At 55.5% G+C, this 12,549-nt stretch overlaps 1 protein-coding gene across 1 annotated transcript in view; it reads right to left on the bottom strand.

Annotated features, from left to right (window-relative positions):
• The window catches only part of SRRM3 (serine/arginine repetitive matrix 3), a 51,474-nt gene extending 39,716 nt beyond the window's left edge, over nt 1-11,758 (bottom strand). The window contains exon 1 of the mRNA XM_049787899.1: nt 11,620-11,758. The gene's annotated coding sequence lies outside the window, so the exon portion shown is untranslated. The remainder of the gene's footprint in view (nt 1-11,619) is intronic.
• Between the last annotated feature and the right edge of the window lie 791 nt (nt 11,759-12,549).

Raw genomic sequence — 12,549 nt, 5'->3', positions numbered from 1 at the left:
ATCACTGGCTGTTCCCCCATGAAGGAATGAAAGAATGAAGGAAAGAAGGAAGGAAGGAAGGAAGGAAGGAAGGAAGGAAGGAAGGAAGGAAGGAAGGAAGGAAGGAAGGAAGGAAGGAAGGAAGGAAGGAAGGAAGGAAGGAAGGAAGGAAGGAAGGAAGGAAGGAAGGAAGGAAGGAAGGAAGGAAGGAAGGAAAGAAAGAAAGAGGAGAGGAGACTCAGAACCTTTCCCAATCAGAACTGACTTGAAGGCGAGGAGATGCTGCCTTGGCACAAAGCCTGGGTCCCTGGGGACCAGAGTGGTTGGCCTGGCCTGTAGAATCCAGAGGAATGGCCTTGGGCTGGTCTAGGCCAGCAAAGAGAGGGTTAACAGCAGGCGCTTCCTCCAGGCTCCTCTGAGTCTCAGGGGAGCAGGCCGGCTTGCTTGCTCTGCTCTTGCTCTAGCTCTTGGGAAGTCTGCCTTTCAATTATTCAGCAGCCCAGCTTCCTGCTGCCGGGCTCCACCCCAGCCAGCTCACCCCACTAGAACCCAGGCTGGTCTGCAGGTGAGGGGTACGCTGACTACTCCAGGCTGACCTGCAAGGTGCTGGCACCCCAGGCCTCCTGTCCTCCTGCCTGCAGCCCCCCACACTGGGTGAGCTGAGCTGGGCAGGACCCAAGGCTGTTCCCTTCTTGGCAGCAGCTGTCTGGGCTGTGCTGAGCCGCGGGGCTGGCCCAGTTCCCAGATCCAAGATGGGGTGTCTGGGGCCAGCAGGAAGGACAAACAGCAGCCCACAGAGAAAGCTAGACCCCCGGTGATGGGGCCTGTGTACCCCCATGGGTCTTGGATACTCTCCCCTCCATCCAGGAACACACTGGCCCATGTGCTTCCTCATCCGGGTTTCCTCTTCCATTCATCCCATTTTTTCAAGCATCACCTCTTGGAAGGTCTCCCTGATGCCTACTTGGCGATATGCCGCTACTGTGCTATTGGAGTCTCCCTTCTAGGTCCCACTCCTGAAACTGGACAAGGACTCTCAGGGCTTGGCTGGACCCCTTGTGTCCAGCGCTGAGTTTGGCATGAAGCAGCCATGGGTGGAATCCAGTCTGTTCTTGCAGGGATGGGGACTTGATGCTAGTTCAGTCTCCAACACATCTTAGGTGGTGTTGGGTGAGTGGACCCGGTGCAGTGTCATCCACTTTGTGAGCCCTGAAAGGACCAGGATGAACCCATCTGGTATCAGCTCCATGCCCATCATATGGGATGCCAGGGATCGAACCTGAGTCAGCTGCATAGAAGGCAAGCACCTAACCCACTGTTTTATCTAGCTGGGGCCAGAGGAGGAGTACAGTGGAGAGGGCGCTTACCTGGCATGTGACCAACATGGATTCGATCCCCGGTACCCTATAGGGTAAACACAGCTAGGAATGATCCCTAAATACAGAGCCATGAGTGAACCATGAGCTTCACTGGGTGTGACCCCAAAACAGAAATCAGAAACCAGGGGCCTGGTTTTCTGAGCGCTAGCACAGCAGGGAAGGTATTTGCCTTGCATGCATCCAACTGGAGGTTCAATTCTCAGCATCCCAAATGATCCCCCAGCCTGCCAGGAATAATTTCTGAGAGCAGAGCCAGGAGTAACCCTGAGTGCCGCTGGTTGTGGCCCCAAAACAAAAACAGAAACCAAATCTTAATATGACCTTCTTTCCCTTCCCAGTTCAGTGCCCCCATCTGTGCCATAGATCTGGGATCTAGATATGGATGGGGCATTCTCTGCTTTCCTAAGATCTCCCAGCAGGAAGGGTTTGTCATCCAGCCAGGCCCCTCCAGTCCCCGAAAGAGGCAGTAGCTGCCTCACAATCTCATTACGGAAGATTCCCTCCATTGATTGGGCTCTCATCAGCCAGGCTGCCCGGGGCGCACCCCCAGGTCTCTGCTGGGCCTGGGTGAGATCAAAGAGAGAGTTGGGCTGGGGGCTGGAGCTGCTGGGCCCTGGCCCGCCTTTCCCATCGATCCATCCAGATGTGCCTCTTGTTTCTAAGCAACAACACTCCCTGTCTTCTGGTCCTTCCTCCCCCAGGGGCTGCTGTGGATCGGGCAGTAAAGGAGCTAGAAGTTCGCTCACTTGCTCATTCTCAACCATCTCTTCCCCGGCCATGTCACTAGGCTGGAAGCACCTCCTTGTACCCAAGAAGCTGCCTGTCCCCCTAGTCCAGAGAGCTTGATCCCCCACCAAAGTACACCCGGTCTTCCCTCAACTGACTCATCTCTGGAATACTCAACACCTGCACCCCATTTTGCTCCCCAGAAGCTGGAGCTCAGTGAGGCAAACCAGAAAGGGAATAGGCCCTAATGGGCCCTAGGGAAACCAGCCTGAGTGCTGCACCCGGAAGACAACCTGCACAGGGGGCTGGTTCTCACTTCCAACAGAACCTCAGATGCCCTCATGTGAGTTCTCGGAGTGCGTGCTTGTTTCCAGCATCAGAACAGAAAGTTGAAGGCTGTGTTTTGAAACAAGGCAAGGGAGGCTGTGATTTGGGGGAGCTGCTGTGGCCAGAACCACTGGCTCTGAGCCTAATCGGTGCAGCTGTGTCCCGCGGGGGCTCGGCCACCCCTTCATTTCCTTTAGCTGAGACACTAACTGGTCCTCACTGTGGGTTCGGGGTGCTGACCTACTTATGTCATCGCTAAGGAGGATTTCATTTTGTTTATTTTTGAGGCTGGCCTCCCAAAAAGTGCTCAAAGAAATCAGGGTCACTCCTAGCTACTGCTCAGCCTGAGAGTTCAGTGCTCCAAGCTGCAATGCTCAGAGTTGGGGCCAGCAGGGTTATAATGCAGTACCCCTGGGTGGGGGCACCCTGTGCTCTGCTGCATGCAAATTTAGGGCTTTTCGGAAACCAGATGAGTCCTCTGCCTTGGGCCATCTTCATGGCCCTGATTTCAGATGTTCAGGTCTCCTATCAGGCAGGAGAGGCAGTAAAGCGATTCAGGCCCCGGCCTTTCACGAAGCTGACTTGGGTCCGCTCCTGAGCACCTGTGATCCCCTGAGCACTTCTGGGTTCACTCGTGGACACAGTATCAGGACAAGAACTCTCAGGTGTGACCCAACCACCCCCCTGCCAGAAAAAAGTCCCACGAACTCTCTCCTCTATAGGCCTGTCCAGCCCTTACAGGTGCATGTCATCCGGTCACTTCTGGCCCCCTGTACTTTTTTTTTTGGGGGGGGCCACACCTGGCAGTGCTCAGGGGTTACTCCTGGCTGTCTGCTCAGAAATAGCTCCTGGCAGGCACGGGGGGCCATATGGGACACCGGGATTCGAACCAACCACCTTTGGTTCTGGATCGGCTGCTTGCAAGGCAAACACTGCTGTGCTATCTCTCCGGGCCCCATCCCCTGTACTTTTTTTATGTGCCACCCAACCCCCTGCATCCAGGCCCGCTGAGTCACGACACCTCCACAGCTCCCGCCCCCCCTGATATCACCACATGCTCCACCACAGGGGCGGGGCTTCCCAGGGACCCTGACAAATGGCAGCCAATTAATGCCAATTATTCAGATGAGCTTAAATAGTTAATTAAGCAGTTAATTAACAGCGGCTCTGACAATAACTCTGAGCTCCTGAGGGACTGGCAGGCAGGAAGGGGGTGAGCCCTGCAGCCAGACGGGGAGTGGGGCTCGTCCTGTGGCCAGGGCCTGGCTGAGTCTCTGTCTTCTCTCATCATTAGGGCCTCCCACTCCCCCCTGCACATAGCTACCAGTTGTCCTCTGTCCCTCCAGCCCTGCCTGGGGTTGAGAGGATAACAGTCGCTGGATGAGACCTTATCTGGGGACACAGGAAACTAAACTGCCACCCCAATATCTGGAGTGTGCCTGCCTTGCCACCATGCCCAACCAGGCACACCATGTAAGGCTGTGGCACCCTCGGTCTTTGAAGGTAGCTGCAGTCCTTCAGCCCTTTAGCACCCCAATCTGCAGGGCTGGTGGTGGACAGTATCTAGCCACCCTGCCTTCCCATGCCTCAGTTTTACCTATCTAGTCTGTTCCAAGGGTTACGTGAGTGGGCACACTGGACACTGGAAGTCCTTAGCACAGTGCCCAGAGAGTGGGTCATCACGGCCAATCCTGGGGGTCACAACATGGTAGGCAGAGCCCTCAGGAGCAGATATCAGTCAGTGGGTGTGGCCCACTGTCATGTGTGAGCAGATGCTCAAGTTTCAGAGATGGGGTGAGGTTAAGTGGGTTTCTGAATAGACAGAAGTTCAAAGGACTGAAATGGGTTTGGGAGACAGTCCAGAGATGACCCAGGCTCATCTCCAGCACCATCACAAAGAATCCCCTGAGCCTTGCCACAAGTGATCTCTGAACACAGAGCAGGGAGTCAGTCCTAAGCACCGCTCGGGGAGGCCCAGGTTCCAGCTGGAAGTCTGACCAAACACATCACCCAGCCCATCACAGCACATCACCCAGTCAGAGCCTGGATTAGTTCTCCAGGTGTGCTGCAGAATCTGCTCTCCATGGATTGTTCTAGAAATACCCAGGTAGATTTTCTGCTCCTGTACTCCAGCTGCCATACTTGTGAGGGTCCCCAATGAGATGGAGTTGAGCTGCAGGAAGTGAGCCCCAGAACAGACCCCCAAGTTCCGCCATAGACCCCATTTGCTCTGTCCTCCAGAGCCACCCTGGCTTCGTGCTTAACCTGCCCTCCCACACTGTCTGTCCCCATTTGGCATGGACACATTCTATGGCCCCTCTTTCGCGCCCCCCCCCCCCCATTCCACTGACTGTCCCCAGTCAGGTGCTTCCACCACAGTGTAGCACAGGCCCTTCTGCCAGTAACATGCTTCTTACCCGACAGTCTACATCCCTCTGAGATCCACTTGTGAAGCAGCTCAAATGTCAGCTGGGGAGGCCCCCCTTGGTGCTAGGCAGCCCTTGAGATACTCCCCCAGAATCTGTTTTGAGTCCCAACAGTCACCAGCTCTGCCCTTGGTCCCTGTGAGCCCCAGACTCGCTTCTCACTTGCCCAGAGCTTGAAACAGGGCACAGAGTGGGGGACAGAAACAACAGAGTTTTAAGTCCAAGGTATCATTGAATGAATGAGTGAATAAATGATTGAATGAGTAAATAACTGAGTGAGTGAATGACTGTGAGTAACTGAGTGAGTGAGTGATTGAGTGAGTGAAGGAGTGAATAAATTAGTGAGTGAATAACCAAGTGATTGATTGAATGAGTGATGGAATGAGTGAATTAATGAGTGAGTGAATGAGGGTCAGAGAGATAGCATGGAGGTAGGGCGTTTGCCTTGCATGTAGGATGGTGGTTCGAATCCCGGCATCCCATATGGTTCCCAGAGCCTGTGAGGAGCGATTTCTGAGCATGGAGCCAGGAATAACCCCTGAGCACTGCCAGGTGTGACCCCCCACCAAAAAAAAATGAATGAGTAAATGAGTGGTTAATGAATGAATGAGTAAATAAATGAGTAAATGAATAGATAACGAATCAGTGAAGAAATAAATAAGTGAATGAATAGATGGATGAGTAAATTAATGTATAAATGGATGAATGAATAAGTGAATGAATAAATAAATAGATGGATGAGTGAAGGAATGAATGATTGAGTGAGTGAATAAATGAAAGGAAGCATGGATAGCTCTCTCTGCTTGATATGTGCAAAACAGGGAAGTGGAGGAGACAATCTGGAGGCAGGGAAGTGAATTTTCAGGGGCAAATGAAGGATGGGCTGGAGCCAGTGTAATAGTACAGCAGGGGGTAGGGGGTGCTTGCCTTGCAAGTGTCCCATCCAGGTCCCATCTCTGGTATCCCATATGGTCCCCATAACACAGCAAGGCGTGATTCCTGATCACAGAACTGGGAGTAAGCCCTGACTACTGTCAGGTGTCTCACAAAAGCAAAAACAAAAAAGGATGCACTCCAGGAGCCAAAATTGACCTGCAAGGACAGACAAGCTGACCCCCTGATGGGCCAGAACCAGGGCACCTTCTGGATCTCCCTTGGGAGAAGGGTGTGACATGGCTGCCCTGGCAGTCCCAAAGCTGCTCCCAGCACCAGGCTTCTCTGTCTCCTCTGCCTACCCCTGGCCCTAGGTCCACCCTTCTACAGAGTCCTGTAACCCCTAATCTCTAACCCCTCTGTGGTTCTGCTGTGCCCCCAGCCTTCTGGGCTTCTGTTCTTTGCCCTTCCCCATCCCAACGTGCCAGAGTGCCAATCTGAAAGGCCCATTGGGCCACTCTCGAGGGTTGGCGCCCCCCTTCATCCCAAATCCCTGTGCTGCGTGGGATTTTCACAGTTGTCAAGACCATATGGACCCATGGCTGTGGGGGGCTGGGCTGCTCCAGCTTGCCTCAACTCCAGACTCCTTCAGTGACAGTCCTCCACCTGTCATTCCCTGAGGGCCTACAGGTCCACCCTACTGAGTCCCCCAGGCCATCCCCGACACCCAAAAATATTTTATTTATTTTGGGCCACACTTGGAGGCAGTCAGGAGTTACTCCTGGCTCAGTACCCAGAAATTATTCCTGGCAGGCTCGAGGGACCCCATGGGATGCCAGGGATCAAACCCAGGTCAAGGGCTGCATATAAGGCAAATGCCCTCCCTGGTGTACTATGGCTCCAGCCCCACTGAAAATCTAACAAAACTTTAGGGCTTGGCAGCTCTCGGCTCCTCACACCCCCTGAGCCTGCTAGTCTGGGGGCTGCTCAGGCCAAGCTACCATCTGACTGACCCCTCAGAGGGCCCTGGGTGCCATGTCATGCCCAGGAAATGGGCCGTCCTCAATGCAGGGTGCCTGTGTGATCTCACACACTCTGGGGGTGCCTGACCTACTTCTCCTGTGCAACAGCAGACCAGACTGGAAACTGGTGCCCAGTTTGTGGGGGAGGAGACAGGCTCCCCCACCCAAGAAGGCCGGAGTTCAGCAGATGCTCATCGCCAGTTCTAGGTTCGAGCACCTTGCAGGCTACCTCATGCAGTGACCTCCCAGGCTCCTGCTCTTTACCCCATGCAGTGACCTCCTGGGCTCCTGCTCCTGCAGCTCTGGGAATGGGGCACAGATGAGGCAGGACCCACCATGATCCCTGCTGACTTGCCACAGACCTCAAAGCCATCCCATCCCCTGCAAGGGGCCCCAATGGGCAGGGGAGGGCGAGGATCTCCCCACATTTGCATGACCCTGCAGAAAGCAGCTCCTCAGGCCAGTAGTGCACATCCAATTCCTTTGCCCTGGGAATAAATTCCTAGAAGAAGGCACATACACACACTCATACAAACTCACATATATCCACACACACACATATCCACACACCATCCCTTGGTAGTAAATAGATGGTAGGGGCCGGAGAAATGGCATGGCGGTAAGGCGTTTGCCTTGCATGCAGAAGGATGGTGGTTCAAATCCCGGCATCCCATATGGTCCCCCAAGTCTGCTGGGGGCGATTTCTGAGTGTAGAACCAGGAGTAGCCCCTGAGCGCTGCCGGGTGTGACCCCTCCCAAAAATAAAATAAAAGTAAATAAATGGTGATTTGGGGATGTGCTGGGGTTGGGGTACTCTGGGGATCACACCAGTAGTCACACCACCTGCCAGGCACACATCCCCACTCATCTGCACACCCCTTCCCCTCGGGGTCTGGCCCTCAGGTGTCACCTTTATGCCAGGACACGATGGTGCAGACTCATCCAGTTTTCCCTAGGGGCCTGGTATGGAGGTAGGTGGAGGTGAGTCCTTGGAGGAACCTTAGGGCCCTTCTGGTTGTGTTCAAGGCCTAAATTCTCAGGCCCTGTCAGTTCCCACCCCGGGTTCTAGGCCTCTTTGTGGCCTCTGAGGCCCGGCAGAAGCCTGAGTGCCGTGGCCATCCGCTAGCCCAGCTGGCACTGCGGCCTCTGCAGCAGGCGGGCGGCCAGGGCGGGGACGGCAGGAGGCGGAGGCCAGGCTGGTCAGGCTGGTGCCAAGGAAGCAGCATGTGCAGGCGGCAGCCTTGAGCTTTGGGGGTGCAGAAGAGAGTGAGAGAGGAGGAGAGTCTGGGGGGCTGGGGCCACAGCATAGCCTGGACACCTGCGTCCATGGATGCCCTTCTCCCAGATCCACAGGCCACTTAGAACTGCTCACAGAACCCTCTCCCTGTGACACAGACTGGTGGGACTCGGGCTCTGAAGATGGGGCTCGGGACCCAGAAATGAAGAGAGGGACTCTGGGCACTAAGTGACACCAAGGATAGAGAAGGCTGGTGACTGGCAGCTGTGAAGTCCCCTGGCTCCTCTGGGTTCCTGCCCACCTGGTCACACTTTTCCTCTGCCCCAGAGCTCAGTTCCAACTTTTCCTCTGAGCCCAGGTTCCCAGCTGGGCCATAAGCCAGACACTCTGCTTCTCTCCTGGCTGCCCCCCAACAAGTCACTGCCCAGACCGCTCCCTCTGTGGTACCCCACATCCTCCATTCAGAACATTAGGGGTCAGAGTGATAGCACAGCGGTAGGGCGTTTACCTTGCATGCGGCCAACCCAGGACAGACCCCGGTTCAATTCCTGGCATCCCATATGATCCCCCAAGCCTGCCAGGAGCAATTTCTGAGTGCAGAGCCTGTGAGCCATCGGGTGTGACCCAAAAACAAAAAACAAAAACAAAAACAAAACATTAGCTACGGGGCTGGTGCAATAGCACAGCAGGGAAGGCGTTTCCCTTGAACGAAGCCAACATGGGTTTGAGCCCTAGCATCCTATATGGTCTCCTGTGTCTGCCAGGAATAATTTCTAAGAGCAGAGCCAGTAGTAACCCCTGAGTGCCACTGGTTGTGACCTTCCAAAAAGAACATCAACTACAAAATCCTGTACCCCTGCGCCCCATTGCTCTGTGAATAAGCCTCCACAGCTGCACACTTGTAAAATCTCTAGATCCACATGTGTCCTAGGTCCCCATGAAAGACAGGGAGAATGGACACCTTTTGTGTCCCTACCAGCCTCTTTCAGCCCTGGACTTGAGTCTTGGCTCAACTCATAAGACCTGGCATCTCCAGAGGCATGCCATTGACACCCTGTTAGTGAAGCAGACCCCGAGTTTGCAGGTGGCTGTGAGCACTCAGCTCATCTCCCGCTCATCAGTCGCTTCTGCCAACAGCAGTGCAGGCCCCAGATGCACATGTTATATAGCACAGCAGAGAGAGCTTTGAGTCTGGAGGCTCAGCTTGGGGGGGGGTCACTGAGTCACCCTCGTCATTGTACAGCTGGGGGACCTGGTCAGAGATGGACCACAAAGACTGTTCATGAATCCTCAGTTTCCTTGTGCTCTGTCCCTCTCACCTCCTACTGTCCCCCAGTGTCCTGACTGACCTTCCTCTGGAGAAATATGTGACAGAGAGACTTTGTGGGAGTCACATGAGCCTCAGGACCCCGCCTATGACCATGGGAAATCCTGGTCAGGAGTTCTCAGTCTGTTGCTGGGCTGGGGAGAAGGTAAAGGTGCCTTTATGAGTCCAGAGCAGGAAAGAGCGAATGTCCTGTTCGACCAGCGACAAAGCAGGAGCTTGGGGTACAGGGGGAGTTAAGGAAGAGAGGGGAGGCTCCCTCCAGTTCCCCATGAGGCCTCTTTCTGGCTGCAGAGATGGGGGAGGTCATAGGGCAGAGGAGAGAGTGAGTTGGGGTGTCTGCCTCCCCAACGATAGCCACCTGCTCCAGCAGCCGCCAGCTAGCTGAGGTCAGCAAAAGGATGGCAGGCAGGAGAGGTGAGAAGTGGGCACCATGGGATGTAGACAGAGGTGCCAGAGCCAGTCTCCCTATCATATGGGGCAGTTGGGGGGAGGCAGTGTGACTGTAGGGAGCACCTTACACCTCCAAATAACTCAGTGACCTTGGAGAACCAGCTCCTCACGGCACGGCCCCCTGTGAGCTTCAGGCCTTCCATCTGGAGAACTGACACCTTGGATCCAGGGCCTGGCAAGCCCATGCCCCGTTATCCAGAGCCTGAATGGAGGTCTGTACCCACCTCAGTATGAGGACAGACAGTCTGGGCACTAGGGTGACCTTGGGAAAAATCTCTCATCTCCTTTCTCAGTCGGAAAATCGGAACAAGGATCAGGGTAACCACACAGGGGGAGGCTAAACCGAATCAACTGTAGCTAACACAGTTGTGCCTAACAGATAGCCCAGGAAGAGGCCCTTGGACACGGCCCACCTCCTCTGGAAGGGGAACCAAGTGTCTTAACAGTGCCAGAAACTTCCTAGCCTCACTCCCAGCAGCCCCTTCCGAGACACCCCATTGCATGGCATTGGATTGACAAGCCCTCACCCAACTTTATAGCTTGAAAGCAGTTTCCCGTGTGCTATGAAGTTCTCGCTGCCCTGTGCTCGGGTGGCGAGTGCTATCACTTTACCTGTTTTGCAGACCGAGCCAAGGTTGATGGGCTGCCCAAGTCACCTGGCTTAGATTTGGGCTCATGTCTCAGGAGGAAGGCCTCCCCCGTACACACACACTGGCCCTCTGAGAACCCATCAACTCTTAATTCACCCTTCAAGAGAGTGGGCTGAGGAAGAAGGTTAAGGAGGTGTGTGGGAGCAATTTCCTCGTCAGCTCAGGCCTGTTTCTCACTGGGAAGCATCAGGCACAAACTAGATCTGGCTCATGGGATAGGCCCCCTGGGCTCCACCCCCATAGCCCATCTCTGGACAGCCCTGTTCTGCTCGCCATCAAAGCACCTGCTTTTTCTCTTGATGGAGAACAAAAGGCCAGCCCAGGGCCCTGGATGCCGGAAGCAGAGGGGGGCAGCTGGATGAAGTCTTGGGGAGGGGTGGGGAGACTGAGAAGTGATTGCCAGAAAGCACAGGCATGCAAGCGCCAGACAGACCTTGTGTGGTATCCAGACCCCGCCTGCCTGCATCCCCACAATGGATTGGTGGTTTCAGGGGCAGACAGGCAGGGCTCCCCCCACAACCCTTCATGTCTCACTACTCTACCAGGAACCTACTCTGGGGACCCTGTACTGTGATCTTCAGAAACGCTCCCTAAACATCCCTAGGGGGCCATGAAGAGCAGCCCCCACTTCCCTCCCCACACCAGCCCCAAAACCCTCCTAGCTATATTTTCTCTCTAATATCCTCCATCCTCTTCCTAGTTGGAGAGAAAAATGCTATCCTGGGTGAGACCCAGTTCTACCTCGCCAGCTCCTGTTTGCTTTTCCAGGGCGTTTGGGCAGCTGGCAAAGAGGCCAGGCCATTCCCCATGCTGGCCCCAACAGCCTGGCATGAAGGTGGGGGGGCTTCCTCCTTCCCTTAGGGACCCGCATAGAGCAGCGCATTGGTCTCTCCTTGCTGGGATGTGGGGGGCGTAGGGACTGCGGTGGGGACCTTCCTGCCGAGCTCCAGAACTGGGCCAAGATCATTCAACGTCCAGGAGGGCTTCCCACTTTCTCATCGCTTCAGCAAAACGAAAAAACCTTCGCCCCCCTCCAACCCCAGCCTCTACGTGAGGGATCTCGAACCCTGTTGCAGATACTTTCGCCGCCCCCCCAGCACCCAAGATCAATTAGCTTAGGGTCCCGGGGCTGCCCGGGCGCCTGTACCGCGGCCGAGGCCCGAGGTGCAAATCCAACCCAGCCCCGCTGGGAGATGTAGCCCCCGCCCCGGCCGCGCGCTCACCTCCCCGCTGACCGCCGGGCGATCGAGCCAGGCCCTCCGGCCCCGCTGCTCCGGGCCGTCTCCGGGGAGGTCTCCTCGGCTCGCCTGGGCCCGGCAGCTCGGCGGCCCCCGCGGCCCCGCGGCCGTCCGTGTCCCCGCGGGCGCCGCCGCCGCCGATTGCTGAAATGCTGGACAGCGCTCCACCATCGAGGCGGCTCTTGGCCCGTCAGCCGGCCAGAGCGGCCCTTAGCCACAGCGCCCACAGCAGGTTTGGAGGACCGTCCGCAGCCTGCACCAGCGACTGGGAGGTCAAGTTCGCCTGGGGGCCAGGACATTTTTATTTGTCTGTTTAGTTTGATTTGGGGGTCACACCCGGCGGCGCTCAGGGGTTACTCCTTGCTCTGCCCTCGGAAGTTTCTCCTGGCAGGCTCGGATCATATGGGATGCTGGGAATCAAACCGGGCTCCTTCCAGGTTTGGCTTCCTGCAAGGCAAAGGCCCTACTGCTGTGCTATCCCTTAGGCCCTGTTTGTTTGTTTTGAGGCCTCACCCGGCGATGCCCAAGGATTACTCCTGGCTTTGCTCTCAGAAATCACTCCTGGCAGGCTTCGGGACCATATGGGATGCTGGGGATTGAACCGGGTTGGCTGCTTGTAAGTGCCCTTCCTGCTGTGCTATTGCTCAGGCCTTGCAGGGCATTTTTAATTTGCAATGGGAAGTAGAATCCATATCCTGAATCCCCTACAGGGCTAAGCGGGTTCCCAAGGCCCTCCTTTCATGGGCACATCCTGGTGGCGGCCTGATTGAAGCTGGGCAAAGGATGGTGGTGAGAATGCCGTGTCAAGACCCTTCCACGGTGTTGGTTTGAGTGCCTGAAATTCTGAGTTCAAATTCATTTAGGAATGTTCTTTGGGTTGGAAGAGCCGGAGTGATAGTACAGTGGACATATGGC

Source organism: Suncus etruscus, chromosome 15 (assembly GCF_024139225.1).
Source record: "Suncus etruscus isolate mSunEtr1 chromosome 15, mSunEtr1.pri.cur, whole genome shotgun sequence".
NCBI lineage: Eukaryota > Metazoa > Chordata > Mammalia > Eulipotyphla > Soricidae > Suncus > Suncus etruscus.
The sequence above is the reverse complement of the archived record's forward strand: the minus strand, read 5'-3'. Positions and strand labels throughout refer to the sequence as shown.